This window comes from Triturus cristatus, chromosome 10, assembly GCF_964204655.1.
Source record: "Triturus cristatus chromosome 10, aTriCri1.1, whole genome shotgun sequence".
Classification (NCBI taxonomy): domain Eukaryota; kingdom Metazoa; phylum Chordata; class Amphibia; order Caudata; family Salamandridae; genus Triturus; species Triturus cristatus.
The window spans coordinates 477,864,840-477,878,729 of record NC_140593.1 but is presented as its reverse complement, the minus strand read 5'-3'; the positions used below and the strand labels follow the sequence as shown (position 1 = coordinate 477,878,729).

Sequence of the window (13,890 nt, the reverse complement as noted above, 5' to 3'; positions counted from 1 at the left end):
GTAAAACAGTACATAGTTAATATGTTAAAAAATTATGTATTTTAAGATTTGGTGTCAACCCACTACAGACAAAAGTGGAGACACAAACAGTGGATAGTTTCAGGTTTATTTGCTTACAAACTATAGAAAATAATGAATGACTTAACCCACTTAAATCTGCCCAAACTGCCTGCCAAAGCATTTTGCAACTTAGAAAAAAGCAGATGCTATGTTCCTTCATAGCATAGGCCGCATTTAATCTATGAAACACGCTGAAATAGAGAAAAAAAAAGAGAAAAAAAAATGAAACCATAGCATACAAGAACCATACATAAAGCATGAAAGTAATCAATCTTGTTGGCAGTACTTCCAAAGAAATATAAATCGTTGTTCCAGAAACTGGTCATTTTTGGGTGTGCTGAAAAGTATTTGGAGTGGAAGCCAGTCAAGGACTGTTAATATCAGAAAAGACAAGGGAAGAATTAGAGGTTGGTGTTCAGATGCTTGGAGCTGCACTATGGGAGCAGACAGCTTTGGGGGAAAGACTTGATCAGCCTTTTGGGTTTTCAGTGTCATACAAGGAAGGTCCACGATGCATTCTGAGTTAACTGTGGAAGGAAATTTAGAGGCAAAGACTTGCACTTTAGTTTAATAGGAGCTGGGAGGGCCATGACAACTCATGGTCCTACTGCTTCGCGTCCAACGAATAAGGTTGGTGGGACTTGTCTGCCACATCGTTCACCTTGCTTGAGAGGTGGACAGCCAAGATAGATAAAATCCAGAAGCAAGAGACTGATGAGGAGATGGACAACCTGTGCTAGCTGCGAGTACAAAGGCTTTGATTGAGCCAGAGAATCCAGACTAAAGAGGCCGGTACAGTTTTAGTGTAGTGACCTCCCAATAAGACTGACCTACATGCAAGTTTGTGTGTGGAGGAGGACACAATAGACGCCATTGCCTGCTGCAGCCTTTGCTTCTTTCAGAGTCATATTACTGATGTTCTAGGAATGAAAACCTATTTTTTTAATTTTATTTAGAACTGTGTTTTGCACTAACTGATTGGGTGGCATCCTTCCTCTCAACATTCTACTGCAGTAAGTGGGACTGGGACCAAACTATGGTGGTGGAAAAGTAGTCAAGAGGTGGACCAGCCTGAGCTGGATAGGGATATAACAGAAGGCACCTACAGGAATAGGGAACCTCTAATCCCCGATACAACCATTTAAAGACAACTGATACTTGGGTACCACAGCCAATTAAGAGAAAGGTGAAAACTCCTCGACCTCCTATCATAATCAGTCTGGAATACCACACCCAAGCACATTTGGTTCAATCCTGTGGTGCAATGGCAGCTTGCAAGCCTTCTATCAAAAGATCTCTAGCTCATGGTACAGTAGAGTCTCCAGAGCCTAGAATGATGTGGTCTCTGGAGGAAATTCAGCTCTGGCACATGCTATCATTTACCTGGAACTTAAGACCAGATCTGGCTACACTGGTTAATTAAAAACAACACTTTTATCTTTATAAGGTTAGTCTCACCAAATGCATCGGGCTATCCAGGAATAATTCCTCACGATAGGGTCCCTGTGAATGGTGCCTCACCTCAGTGACAAGAAGGGTACTATGGACTAGGATCTATGGACGTGAAAATGTACTCTAATTTTTATTTTTTATTTTACTCTACAAGATTGATTAACTGTAAGGTCTTCTGCGGGCAGGTCTACTGTTACTTTGCATGAAGGTCAGGTGCCTGTGGAGGAACCCTGCACCGCAAACATGAACAAGACAACTTCCCAGACAATATACTCAGATGTACTGCTCACATACTTTTCAGGGCACATGGATGGTAAACAAACAAGTATAGAAAGGTTAAGGTGTTTCTTTATGAGCATTGGCATCACGTATCTTCTAGAAGTGGATTTTGTTTCACCTTGCACATCGATTAGTACTAGGAAGTTAACTGTTCAGCAGGCACACCCTTGGTTCATAGAGATGAACAAATTATTATATAACTTGGCTGGCAGTTATGGCAGCATAACTGACCTCCAGAGAATAATTGAGATTTTCGAGTTCTTAAAATCCTCTTGCATTTATCACATGAAAGGCTCCAAAAATCCCAGCTAATTTAAGTAGAATATTGTAAAATGTACTGGCCTGACTAGCCTCCAGTCAACTCCACTACCCAAATTCTCACAGTGAGCACCAGTGATTTATTGTCAAATGACAGCAAAAATGGGTTGACGAAAATAAGTGTTTATTTTTTTCCATGAGCTACGCAAGCATTAAGTAACCGAAGAAACTGCAGGAAGAAATATTTCCCTAAATTAAATAATGGTATCTAAAGCTTAGACATAAACACACAAATTAGTAATGCTGACAAGGCAACAAAAACGTTTATCTACATATTAAGTTAGTAAATATTAATCCACATTTTATCAGCGTTTCACTGAACATAAACCAGGCTTTCAGTCTAACTCCTTTCCGACCTCTCCCGGAAGTAGAGTTGTTTTTTATGCTAAATAACCTTGCCATTGCTACGGTGACCACCTCCACTTCAGGTCATTTTGGACACTGCTTCCAGTCCTAGGCTTTTGTGTGGCAGCCTAATTCATTGCGGAGGTTGTAATCTTGCTTTACTTCCATCTAACTAATTAGACTTACATCTGAAATCAATGATTTATAGCGAAATGTTTAGAATTGGCGACAGTGTCCAAAATTACTTGGAAAGAGGTGGCCAACCTAGCCACAGCTTCAGACATTTCGATGCTGGAGATTCACTTTGGCAGTCACCGTGAGCTGTCGATGTCCTGGTGCAAGTGCAGCTCTCATACGAGTCTGGTTCCCCAGAGTTTCGCAACAGTGGTCTGCAAGATCTTGGCGCAAACTGGCATGTTCCCGGTCACATAGAGACCATAACTTCAGAGTTTCTCATTTTCTTCAATGAGGAGCTCAACTGATGCCAAACCAAGGGTACAGGACCTGAGAGGCAAATCTTGGGGATGAGGAAGGAACTCACTCCAGAAGGGATTAGGCAGCAGAATTGGCTCGGCAATTGCAGACAGACCTCTGGAGCTTGAAATGTCTCTGTAGCTCAGAACGGGTGGTCAGTCAGCTGACCCTTGGAGAAGATCGCAATAGGAGGTAGTAACTGTAAAAAAAACAATTTTTTAAACCCCTATGGAATCTTCCACATGGTGTTCAGAGAGTTATCTTGCTTTTAAGGCTCAACTTGCTTACTCTACGGGTGATTACATGGTATTGGAAGGTTATCCTAGGGATGAGAAGTTTTGTGATCTTTGTCTCAAACATGTTCAAGATCTAAAGCAGGTGGTATTTGTATGCCCATATCTACATCCGCCACTTTTTGAGACCGATCTTTGTGAAATACAATATAACTTTGGCTGCTGAGGCTCTGCAATATTTATTTGCTACCCCAACTGAAATAGCACGTATAAAAATGTTTTTAAAATTGATTTCAAAGTTGTATGTCTACTGGCACTTTGCACTTCATAATTGATTCCCAATGAATCTTAGTCATACGCTTTATTTGTACTCTATTTGCTCTGACCTATGCTAGTTGTTTAGTGTGTAATTTGTATTATTGCTCTCTTCAATTTGTGAATTGAGCGGAATATTCCATCTTTACAGTCCTATGCTCCAATTGCATTTGATATGCTTCTATTAGACTGTTATGCGTATTCGCACTTCTATGGCCTCTAGCACTTTATCATGGAGTCTACTGTATGCATTTTTTTGTGCATTTACACATTGTTCGGTACATTTTACGCATGCAGTTGTACAATTTATCCTTGTTCTTTATATGCTGTAGTACTATGGGCTTGTATACGTATGTTTGCACTTTATTATTATCATCAAGTGGATGGAATAGTACATCTTTTTTATGCAGCCATATGTATTATTCGTGATTTCCATACTGTGCTCATGCTGGAGTGGGGTTTTCTTTAAAAAAATTGTATACCCTCTCCATTTTTCATGTTTAGATTAAAATGAATAATTCATTAATAGTAATTGTACTAATTGTTTGCTGTGTGAATTGACCAACATTACTAATATAAGAAATACACGTGGGAATTGCATTTGCATGGCTTAATTAATATGTAAACTACTTGTGTGCATATTAATAATAGACAATTAGAAATTGCATGATTTTAAGTTGCTTTCGTGATGTATTCGTGATGTGTGCTTTATTAATGTGAATATAACCTGCATTAAGTGTTGCTTCTGCTAGATAAATACACACATATTGGTATTAGTCAGGGGATAACAGATTATTAGTCATTACCATGTATTAATTACATTTTTGTGTTTCTTTGCTTAAGTTGACCATTTGGTGGCCACAAAATGGCCGACATCCCTATTTGACGAACACGACTCCATTATGAGCATCTCTGGGTGAAGTGCGCATGCGTCGCCATCAGCTGCAGTAGGCTTTGGACGACCCTAACTCAACTGTGCCACCCAAGGACACACCGGGCTTGCGGCCAGCTGCTCTGAAAGAAACAATGAAAGGATACTATTGCGTGGATTGGAACTATATCTAAAGACACATTATATGTATGGGAAAGAAGTCGAACAATTTTCAACGGACCAATTCGTTCAAAATATCATTTGTTACACTTTGGAATGTAAATTTTACTATAGAAATGGTAGACTAGAGAGGTTGGTATAGCGAGACCCTTCAGAAGATTTTCGATTTCCTGACGTTATGCTGACGGAGAGGACGGTGACACTGCAGGACAGCTGTTTCCTAAGACTCTGACAGTATGAACTGATGACCAAGATTTTGACTTGGAGGGCGACTTTTAGCCAGAATAGGTAACTATGATGCTCTATTTGCTTGATTAAACCAGAGACTCGAATTTCAATTATTTAGATACAATTTAATATTCATTACAAGAACTATGTTGGGTCATTATTTGAGAAAATGTATTTATGTAAATGATGTTATAGATTTTGTTATCACTCCAACCTGAAGCTAGTAGATCCATGGCCTATTCATGGGAGGAGTACTAAAGGTGAAGTTTAGATCTTTATGAATAGGGATATGTGAGTACTCTCTTCCATTACAGCGAGTGGAACAATCACCTCCTTGAAACAGGTTATTAGAAGGATGTATGTTGGTGTTATGGGCCCCACCAGTGAATGTAGTGATTGTGTGTGACCTATGATCTGTGACGAATGGAGGGATTTTGCATTCCGCGCTGCATCACTCTTTTGGGAATGTTTTATTATGTTGTAGTGATGTTTGTTGAAAGGATGTATTTCTGTATCTTTTATGTGGATCTCATTCAAGTTCCAAAACATGAATAAATAAAAATTTAATGTAATTGAAATTGACCCTTGAAGTCACTTCAGCCTGGGATGAAGGGTACAGATCCAGTCTTACTACTCCGCAAGCAGTGCAGGCCTAAAGCAGAAGAGCAGCAGGGTTGCCTTCTTTTGTATCTAGTAACCACAGGTCCAGGAGTGTACTGAAGAGTTGGGTTGGAGGGTCCAATATTTATATCTGGTGCCAGCTCTGTAGTGGGAGTAGCTTCTGGTGCTTTTCCCTACAGAGGTGTCTGGAATTTTTTGCCTCCCTGCCTTAATTGTAGTCTGCCAGGGGGCACAACAGGCAAGTGTGAAGTCCTTTGTATGTGAGCTGAGCAGTGTTACTGAAGTGCAAATGTGATAGGGGCTGCTCCCTTTCCCTATAAAGCCAGAGATGTCCCATCCTGCCATTACCCAGACCCTGATGGCTGGGAGGAATTAAAAAAAGGCCAACTGCACAGAGTCAGGTGAACCAGGAACAGGCTCCAGGAACCAAATGGTTAGGACAAGAAAATGGCAAATTTCTAAAAGTGGCATTTCAGAATTGTGATTTAGAATCAGACTTTACCATTAACAAGTGTTTTAAATTACAATGCATCAGACACCAAATATGACTTTACTACCAGCTCCCAATCAAAAGTGATCACTTAATAAATGTAATAAGGTAACCCAATGTTATCCTATGGGAGAGGTAGACCTTGCAATAGTGAAAAATGAATTTGAGAGTTTTTCACTACCAGGACATATAACACATAAAAGTACTTGTCCAACGTTTTTAATACAACACCCCCTGCGCTATGGGCTGTTTAGGGCCTACCCCAATTGTGACTTGTATGTGCTACAAATGATGGTTTGGGCCTTCCAAAAGGTTTATTTTGACAGGTTAAAATAGTAGTTCAAAACTGTTCACAGAGGTTGCAATGGCAGGCCTGGAACATGTTTAAAAGGATACTTAAGAGGCACACTAAGGTGGAATGCATGGTAAAGTATATTGTTACTTCCTCCATGGCCTGCTATCCATCCAACCCGAATCAATGACAAACTGACACTCTCAAAATGAATGCAAAAACAACAGTTGATGGACAGAATGCAGACCAATGTCATACATTCACCCCAGTACAGAGATCTGGGCCTAAATCCATTGTTTGTTTGCTCACCATGCCATTCCAGTTTGAACCCAGCCATATGCAAATCAGTCTTGACCCTGTGCCTCATGGGAATAGTCAAGCCCGAACTGCCAAGCCAGGTCCTCCCTGGACTGGAACCAAGCATCCTAGGACCGGTTTCAGGGTTTCACCCCTCTTCAGCCAGGATAGCTTGATTCCAGTGGCATGGAGAGCACGGACTCACATCCGAGCATACCCGTCCCACTCGGGGTGACTCTCAAAATGAATGCCTTCTGCTCCGAGGGGATGCGTAATGCAATGGACGGTACCAGAAGAGGGGAGGAGGAAAGGAGTTAAATTAAACCTAGAGCTGAATAATTGTCTTGAGCAGCTCTGAAGTTTGGGAAGCACATCATAACTACAGCAAAGAAATACTAGAAGCCCCAAGCAGAGAGAAGAGGCCTGAACATTACCACACTAGGTTGAGACACTGGTCCAGCAACAGCTTCCTGCATCCCACCATGTAGTGGGACCAAATAAACCTAGAGATATTCTAATGGGGATTCTGGTTCTGGTATCGTAAGTAGCAGGGTGACAAAAGTGGGAACCGAAACACACACCTTTACATTGGACTCCAGGCTACAGTAGTAACCCTGTAATTTCAGGTACTTACTGCTTAACACACATACCATGTGCGTAACATCTAAAACTAGTGATAGACACCCAGATATCCATGTCTTTCTGGCTATCTTCCCCACTTGACACGTAGCACTTCTACCTTCAAGAATCACTCACGCACAGGCAGGAATTCATCCTCGCACCTCCAAAAGACTCCACTATTGTTTGAGCCAAGCAAGCATATTATGTCAGAGACAACATAATGCGATGTCCTGTTTATTTAATAGCCATTAATACTTGATTAAACACCCATATCTGCTTCCAAACCTGCCAGGCAACTGCTCTTCTCCAATGCACGGTCAGGTTACAAACACTCTTGGTAACACCAAAAATGGCTGAAGTAAGAGTTGAAACAATAAGGACAAAGGCAAGCACATTTCACTTTATGATGACTCAATCAAATCAATGCGATCAACTTTGCATGCCTTTGAACCAGAGACCAGTGATTGGACAACGTAGAGGAGTGTCTTGAGGCTTTGGCAGACTGGACACAAATAGGTAATCTTAAATGCAAAGTCACAGACCTTGAAGATTGCTCATGGCGATATAACATCCGTTTCTATGGTATTCCTGAACAGAATGTGAAGGATGTTCGGATAGCCTTCTTGGAAGAATTTGTTTGTTGTGTACTGAACTTGCAATTCTTACAGCAACTGAATTCTAAAGAGCACAGAGACTTCAGACTCAAAGACCAATCAGCATTGATAAGCCAAACGTCATGATTGCATGTCTTCACTGTCCTATCAGTTGCTAATGGAGGCCCATTCCAATACGATGGGACATCCATTAAAAAAAATGCTCACTATTCATAAAAACCAATATAAAGATGAAGTTGTTCCTGGCTCTGCGGACTAGACTGGATCAGGGGAATAATATATTTGGGCTCTCGTCACCATGACTTTTGCAAAATAAGGCATTGGTATAATGTTCTTTTAACCAGCTGACTTGGAAGCTCATCACCGATCGAAGTGGCTTAATGTCGGAGGGAGCCTAAAAAAGCAGAGAAAGAAGAACCCTCACTGAAACAACTGGTTTCTTTCCAGTCTGAACCACTCTCCAAGTATTCAATGAATCATAGATGCTCCGACTGAAAGGGACCATGCTTTGTCCATGGACCCCTTGTGTGTACTTACATTGTCTACTGCCCTTATGAGTCTGAGCTTCATCCCTGTGCATTTTCAATACTTCTGCCCTGGGGGATCTCAAGCCAAAAAAAGAGATTTTTTGGCCAACAGCTTTACGGTGGAAGCTCAAGTTAGTCGATTTATTTTTTACATATTTATAACTATTCTGCATCCTGTTGCTATTTTCTTACATCCTAGTTAATTTGCACTTAGGTTATTCATGGTTTGAACCCACAAGACCATCTGCAGTCCAATATCAATATCTCCACACCCCACACAACGCTGCATTCCATTTCACAGGTGCCAACATCCACATTCTTGAGCCTTGAGAAGAATTTGTCCCAACCTCCCACCCCCCAAAAATACTGTGTTGCCAAACTCCCATAAGTAAATACCTTTCTGTATCATATCCTCAAATTTGAATACCCTGACAAACTACAACAAAACAAAAAAGTTTAACATCAAAAGCAGCGGAAAAAGCTTTCCTGCAGAAGACGCCCCTTCATCAAGGACACAAATCAACTCAAACAGGACTGGATTGAGGAGGAGTCAGTGGATGCAGTACACCCAACAATCCTACTAGGTTAGCAGAGCATCTCCTGCTCTAGGAATTCTGGTGTGACAATTTTAATAAGGAAATCCTTGCCCTACACAGGCCTCAAAATCTGGTCATTTCCTCAGGATAGACAAATTTTAGTTAAACTAATAACTGCCAGACTGACCGAAATGCTTGGATCGGTCTATGCCACTCAACACTAATAAAATCAAGTTTCTTGCACGCTGATCTAAACTGTTGTGTGGTTGGTATTGACTAGCATAAGGCAGGCATGAGAGCGGCACAGAGGAAAAAATACTACCCAGAGCAATTGCCAGTGGTTTACACTATTCCTCCATCACATTTTGTATGTTTGATAGTCATTAAAAAAAGCATACAAAACCAGATATTGCATATGGGTAACTAAGTAAAGAGGTATTTTCCCTAGTGGGGGTCCTAAGACAACTTTAGCAACTACAACTTTGCTTTCATGGTTACCTTTCAGTGGAAAATAACACTATTATGGATCGATATTGTTGTAAACGGCCCTCTCTGCAGGATCACCCCCAAACATTTTGCCTTCCACTTTTTGCAGAGTTCATTTTTGTTGGCCTTGGGACTCGCTGCATTTTGCCACTGCTAACCAGAGGTAAAGTGCTTGTGCTCTCCCTTCTAAGCATGGTATAGTTGGTTTACACAGATTTGGCATATTTAATTTACTTGCAAGTCCTTTGTAGAGTGATATATCAAACCCAGGGCCTGTAACTTAAAATGTTATCTGTGGGCCTGCAGCACTTATTGTGCCACCCACTTAAGTAGCACTCTAAAACATGAATGCAGTGACACACTACCATGTTGACTTGGCATTTAAATCCCCTTGCTAAGCATTAAACTCCCCTTTTATTACATACAAGTCACCCCTAAGGTAGGCCCTAGGTAGCCCATAGGACAGGGTGCTGTGTATCTAAAAGGTACGACATTTAGTTTTACATTTTATATGTCCTGGTAATACAACACTCCCAGATTCATTTTCCAGTACTGTGAGGCCTTCCACTCCCATAGGATAACATTGGGGATTCGTTATTACATTTAATAAGCTGTAATTCCTAATTGAGAGGAGGTCGATATTGCATGTTTGGTACCTATGGGATTGTAATGATAAACCCTCTTTTATGGTAAAGTCTGATTTTTCATTACAATTTTGAAAATGCCACTTTTAAAAAAGTAAAAAGAACTACTGATGGACTGAATGCTGAACAATGTCATACATGCACCCCAGTACAGAGACCTGAGCCTAAATCCATTGTTTTATTGCTCCCCATGCCATTCTGGTTTAGACCTTAGCATATGCAAATCAGCCTAGACCCTGCTCCCCATGGGAACAGTCCAGCCCGAACTGCCAAGCAAGGGGTGATGACCGGAAACCGGTCCCAGGATGCTGGTTTCTGGTGCAGGGAGGACATGGCTTGGCAGTTCTGGCTGAACTGTTCCCATAAGGGGCAGGGTCAAGACTGATTAGCATATGGCTGGGTCCAAACTGGGGTGGCGTGGTGAGCAAAAGAACGATGGATTAAACCCAGATCCTTGTGACTAGGGGTGAATGTTTGCATTGTTCAGCATTCCGTCCATCATTTGTTCCTTTTCCTTTTGTTGCCCTAAGTGGGAAGGGTATGCCCAGACGTGGGTCCTGTGCTCACTGAGCCACTGGATTCAAGCTAGTCTGGCTGATGAGGTGATGCCCTGAAAACGGTTCCAGGATGCTGGTGTCTGGTCCAGAGAAGACCTGGCTTGGTAGTTAGGGCTGGACTTTTCCCATGAGGGGCAGGGTCAAGACTGATTTGCATATGGCTGGGTCCAAACTGGGGTGGTCTGGTGACCAAAAGAACAATGGATTAAACCAAGATCGTTGTGACTGGAGGGTGAATGTTAGCATTGTTCAGCACTACCTCCACCATTTGTTCCTTTTATTTTTAACAAGTTGGCATTTTCCATCCATTGGTGCTTACAGCCTGTCTTGGGACACATTTATTTATTTATTGACATTTATAGAGCGCTAACAATTACCCATGGGCGTCTCGGCGCTAGACTAAGCAGCTAACTCTCCTCAGCAAGAGGGATCAATGGGGGATTACTGGTTAAACAACCATGTTTTCAGGCTCTTACGGAACTGAGTTAAAGATGTGCTGGATCTAATTTGCTGAGGCAGTGTGTTCCAAATCTTGGGTGCCGCTGCTGTAAAGCGGCGATCACCCCATGAGACAGTTTTAGAGCGTGGGACCACCAGCCTATCAAGGGTCATGGATCTAAGTTGTCTAGTAGGTCTGTAGAGTTTAAGTTGGTCTTTCCAAAAGTGTGGACCTTGATCGTGTAGGATTTTGTAGATGATACAAAGGGATTTAAAGGTGATCCTGTTCTTAATAGTTAGCCAGTGGAGTGTCCTGATGGTATCCGAGGTGTGCGCGAACTTGGGTGTTCTTGTCAGAAGGCGTGCTGCTGCGTTCTGTATGGTTTGGAGTTTTTTTGTGACTCTGGATTGACTATTGAGAAAAAGTGAGTTACAATAGTCCAAAGAAGGGAGGACCAGAGAGGTAACCAGAGTTTTGGCAGCATCATCTGGAAGAAATGGCATGATTTTTTTTAATCATCTTCAGTTTGTAGTGGGCAGTAGCTGCCACTTTATTAGCATGTGCCATAAAGTGGAGGTGATCATCGAAGATAATTCCCAAATTCCTGACCTTGGTAGTTGGGTCAGGTAGAGTGCCGAACTCAGGGGGCCACCAGAGAGTGGACCAGGTCGGTGAGAGGGATCCAAAGATGACCACCTCCGTTTTATCGGAATTAAGTTTTAGGCAATTGCCTGCCATCCACTCTCCTATCAAACTCATGGTATTTTGAAAGTGTTCTGCCACTTCCGTCCCCTTACCTTTAATGGCCAATACCAATTGAGTGTCATCGGCGTAGGAGGTTAGGCTCATCCCGGCTGATTTGATTATACTTGCAAGGTCCGACACATAAATATTAAATAGTGTCGGACTGAGGGAAGAGCCTTGGGGAACCCCGCAAGGGAGTGACAACTTGGTTGACTGATATGGACCCAGGGTGACCACCTGAGTTCTGTCAGCTAGGAAGGACGAAAGCAGCTCTTTTGCTAACTGATCAATACCCTTCTTTCCGACACGGTCGACCAAGATCTTATGATCGACCGTGTCAAAGGCTGCTGAGAGATCCAGCAGCACGAGCAGTGCTGTCATGTCCTGATCGCGGATGGTTCTTATATCATCGGCTGCCTTGAGGAGGGCGGTTTCCGTGCCGTGATGTTTACGGAAGCCGTACTGTGTATCATCCAGGAGCAGATTGGTCTCTAGATATTCGGAGAGCTGCTGATTCATTGCCTTTTCTACCACCTTAGCTAGGAAAGGAAGACTAGCAATGGGCCTGTAGTTCTTGAATTCTTCTGTATCAAGACCGGGTTTTTTCAATAAAGGTTTAATCAGTGTGTTTTTAAGACAATCGGGGTAAATCCCGGAAGTCAGTATGGTGTTACAGACCTGTGTGATGACAGGGATGGTAGTGTCCATCGCCAAGGAGAACATTGCGGGAGGGCCAGGGTCCAAGGCCGAACCTGATTTGATGGTTTTCATGATAGTAGTTATCTGATCAGTAGAAAGATTCCTAAAGCTGGACAAGGAACTACTGGGGCTGATGTCAACCGGAGGAACTTTACTGCCGGTATTTATAGAGGAGAAGGCTTGATAGATATTGTTAACCTTAGAGTAAAAAAATTCTGACAACGCGTCACAAAGTGGTTGGGACGGAGGTGGAAGTAAATCTGGTGCATTACCAGACAGGGTTTTTGTTATGGTGAACAGTTGTCTGCTTGAATTTTTTGAGGTTTCGATTTGCTGCGAGAAGTATATTTTTTTGGTAGCAGCAATCGTAGATTTATAGATGGCCAATGATTCTTTGTATATTGCCTTGGATTTGGCATCATAACTTCTGCGCCATTGCCTTTCTTTGTTCCTACATATTTGTTTTAGGGCTCGTAGTTCATCCGTGAACCAAGGGGCTGTCGGGGTGCTCCTATTCCTGGAATAACGCCTAGTAGGTACAAGATGATTCGATGCCGTACTGAGCCAATCATGAAGTTGGTTAGTGGCGGTGGTAGGATCATCCGATAAAATAGGGCGAGTTTCATCCAGTAGTTTAGCGAATTTATCCTGGTCTAAATTCTTCCAGACTTTAAAAGGAAGAGTTGTTAGAGCTACAGCCTTGTTCTTCACTACTTCCTTTAATTTTAGACTGCTGAAGATGGCATAATGATCCGTCCAAGGCATGGGCAAGATATGTGATATATGTATGCCCTTTGCATTGGAAAAAATGCCATCCAGCGTATGTCCTGCTTTATGAGTAGGGGCTGTGACTAGTTGTCTGAGACCCATGATTTCAAGGTCTGAAATGAGAGCATCGGTGTCCCTGTCAGTCAATTGTTCCAGATAGAAATTCATATCACCCATTATAGTGATAGATTCATCTGTAGCCATGACTTCTGTTAATACACTAAGGTTGGCGAGGAAGTCAGCTTTGTTCCCCGGGGGACGATATAGAAGCACACCCTTATAATTATACAAGGCTGTGAGCTTTATGTTAAAATACATAGCTTCACAAGCGGTATCAGGGATGGGTGCTGTTCGGATTTCTAGCCTCTCTCTAATTATTATCGCTACGCCCCCACCCTTTTTGCCAACCCTGTCCTGTCGGTGGATTTTATAACCGGACGGAACTGCCACCACAAGGTCGGGGCCTGAGGCATCATCTGTCCAGGTTTCCGTGATGTACAGCACATCCAGGTTATTGTCGAGAATGAGGTCGGCAATTTCTTGGCTGTGTTTGACTAGAGAGCATGCGTTAATGAGTGCCATGAAAATGGTCGCTTCATTAGTATCCTTTTCCTGGTAGATCAATACCTTGGTGTTGTAAATCCTGATCATGGTGTTACAATGTACGCAGGTGTGATAGGCGTCGTTATTTAGCTGTGAGGGGACATGTATGAAGCAGCTTGAAGAGGGGGAAGGTTGAAGCCTCATGAGAGTATAGCGATCGTATGATTGTTTCAAACGTGAGGGAGATGTAACAGGGG

At 42.3% G+C, this 13,890-nt stretch overlaps 1 protein-coding gene across 1 annotated transcript in view; it reads right to left on the bottom strand.

Annotated features, from left to right (window-relative positions):
• Positions 1-13,890, bottom strand: part of PITRM1 (pitrilysin metallopeptidase 1) — a 369,052-nt gene that overhangs the window by 258,541 nt on the left and 96,621 nt on the right. The window lies entirely within an intron of this gene.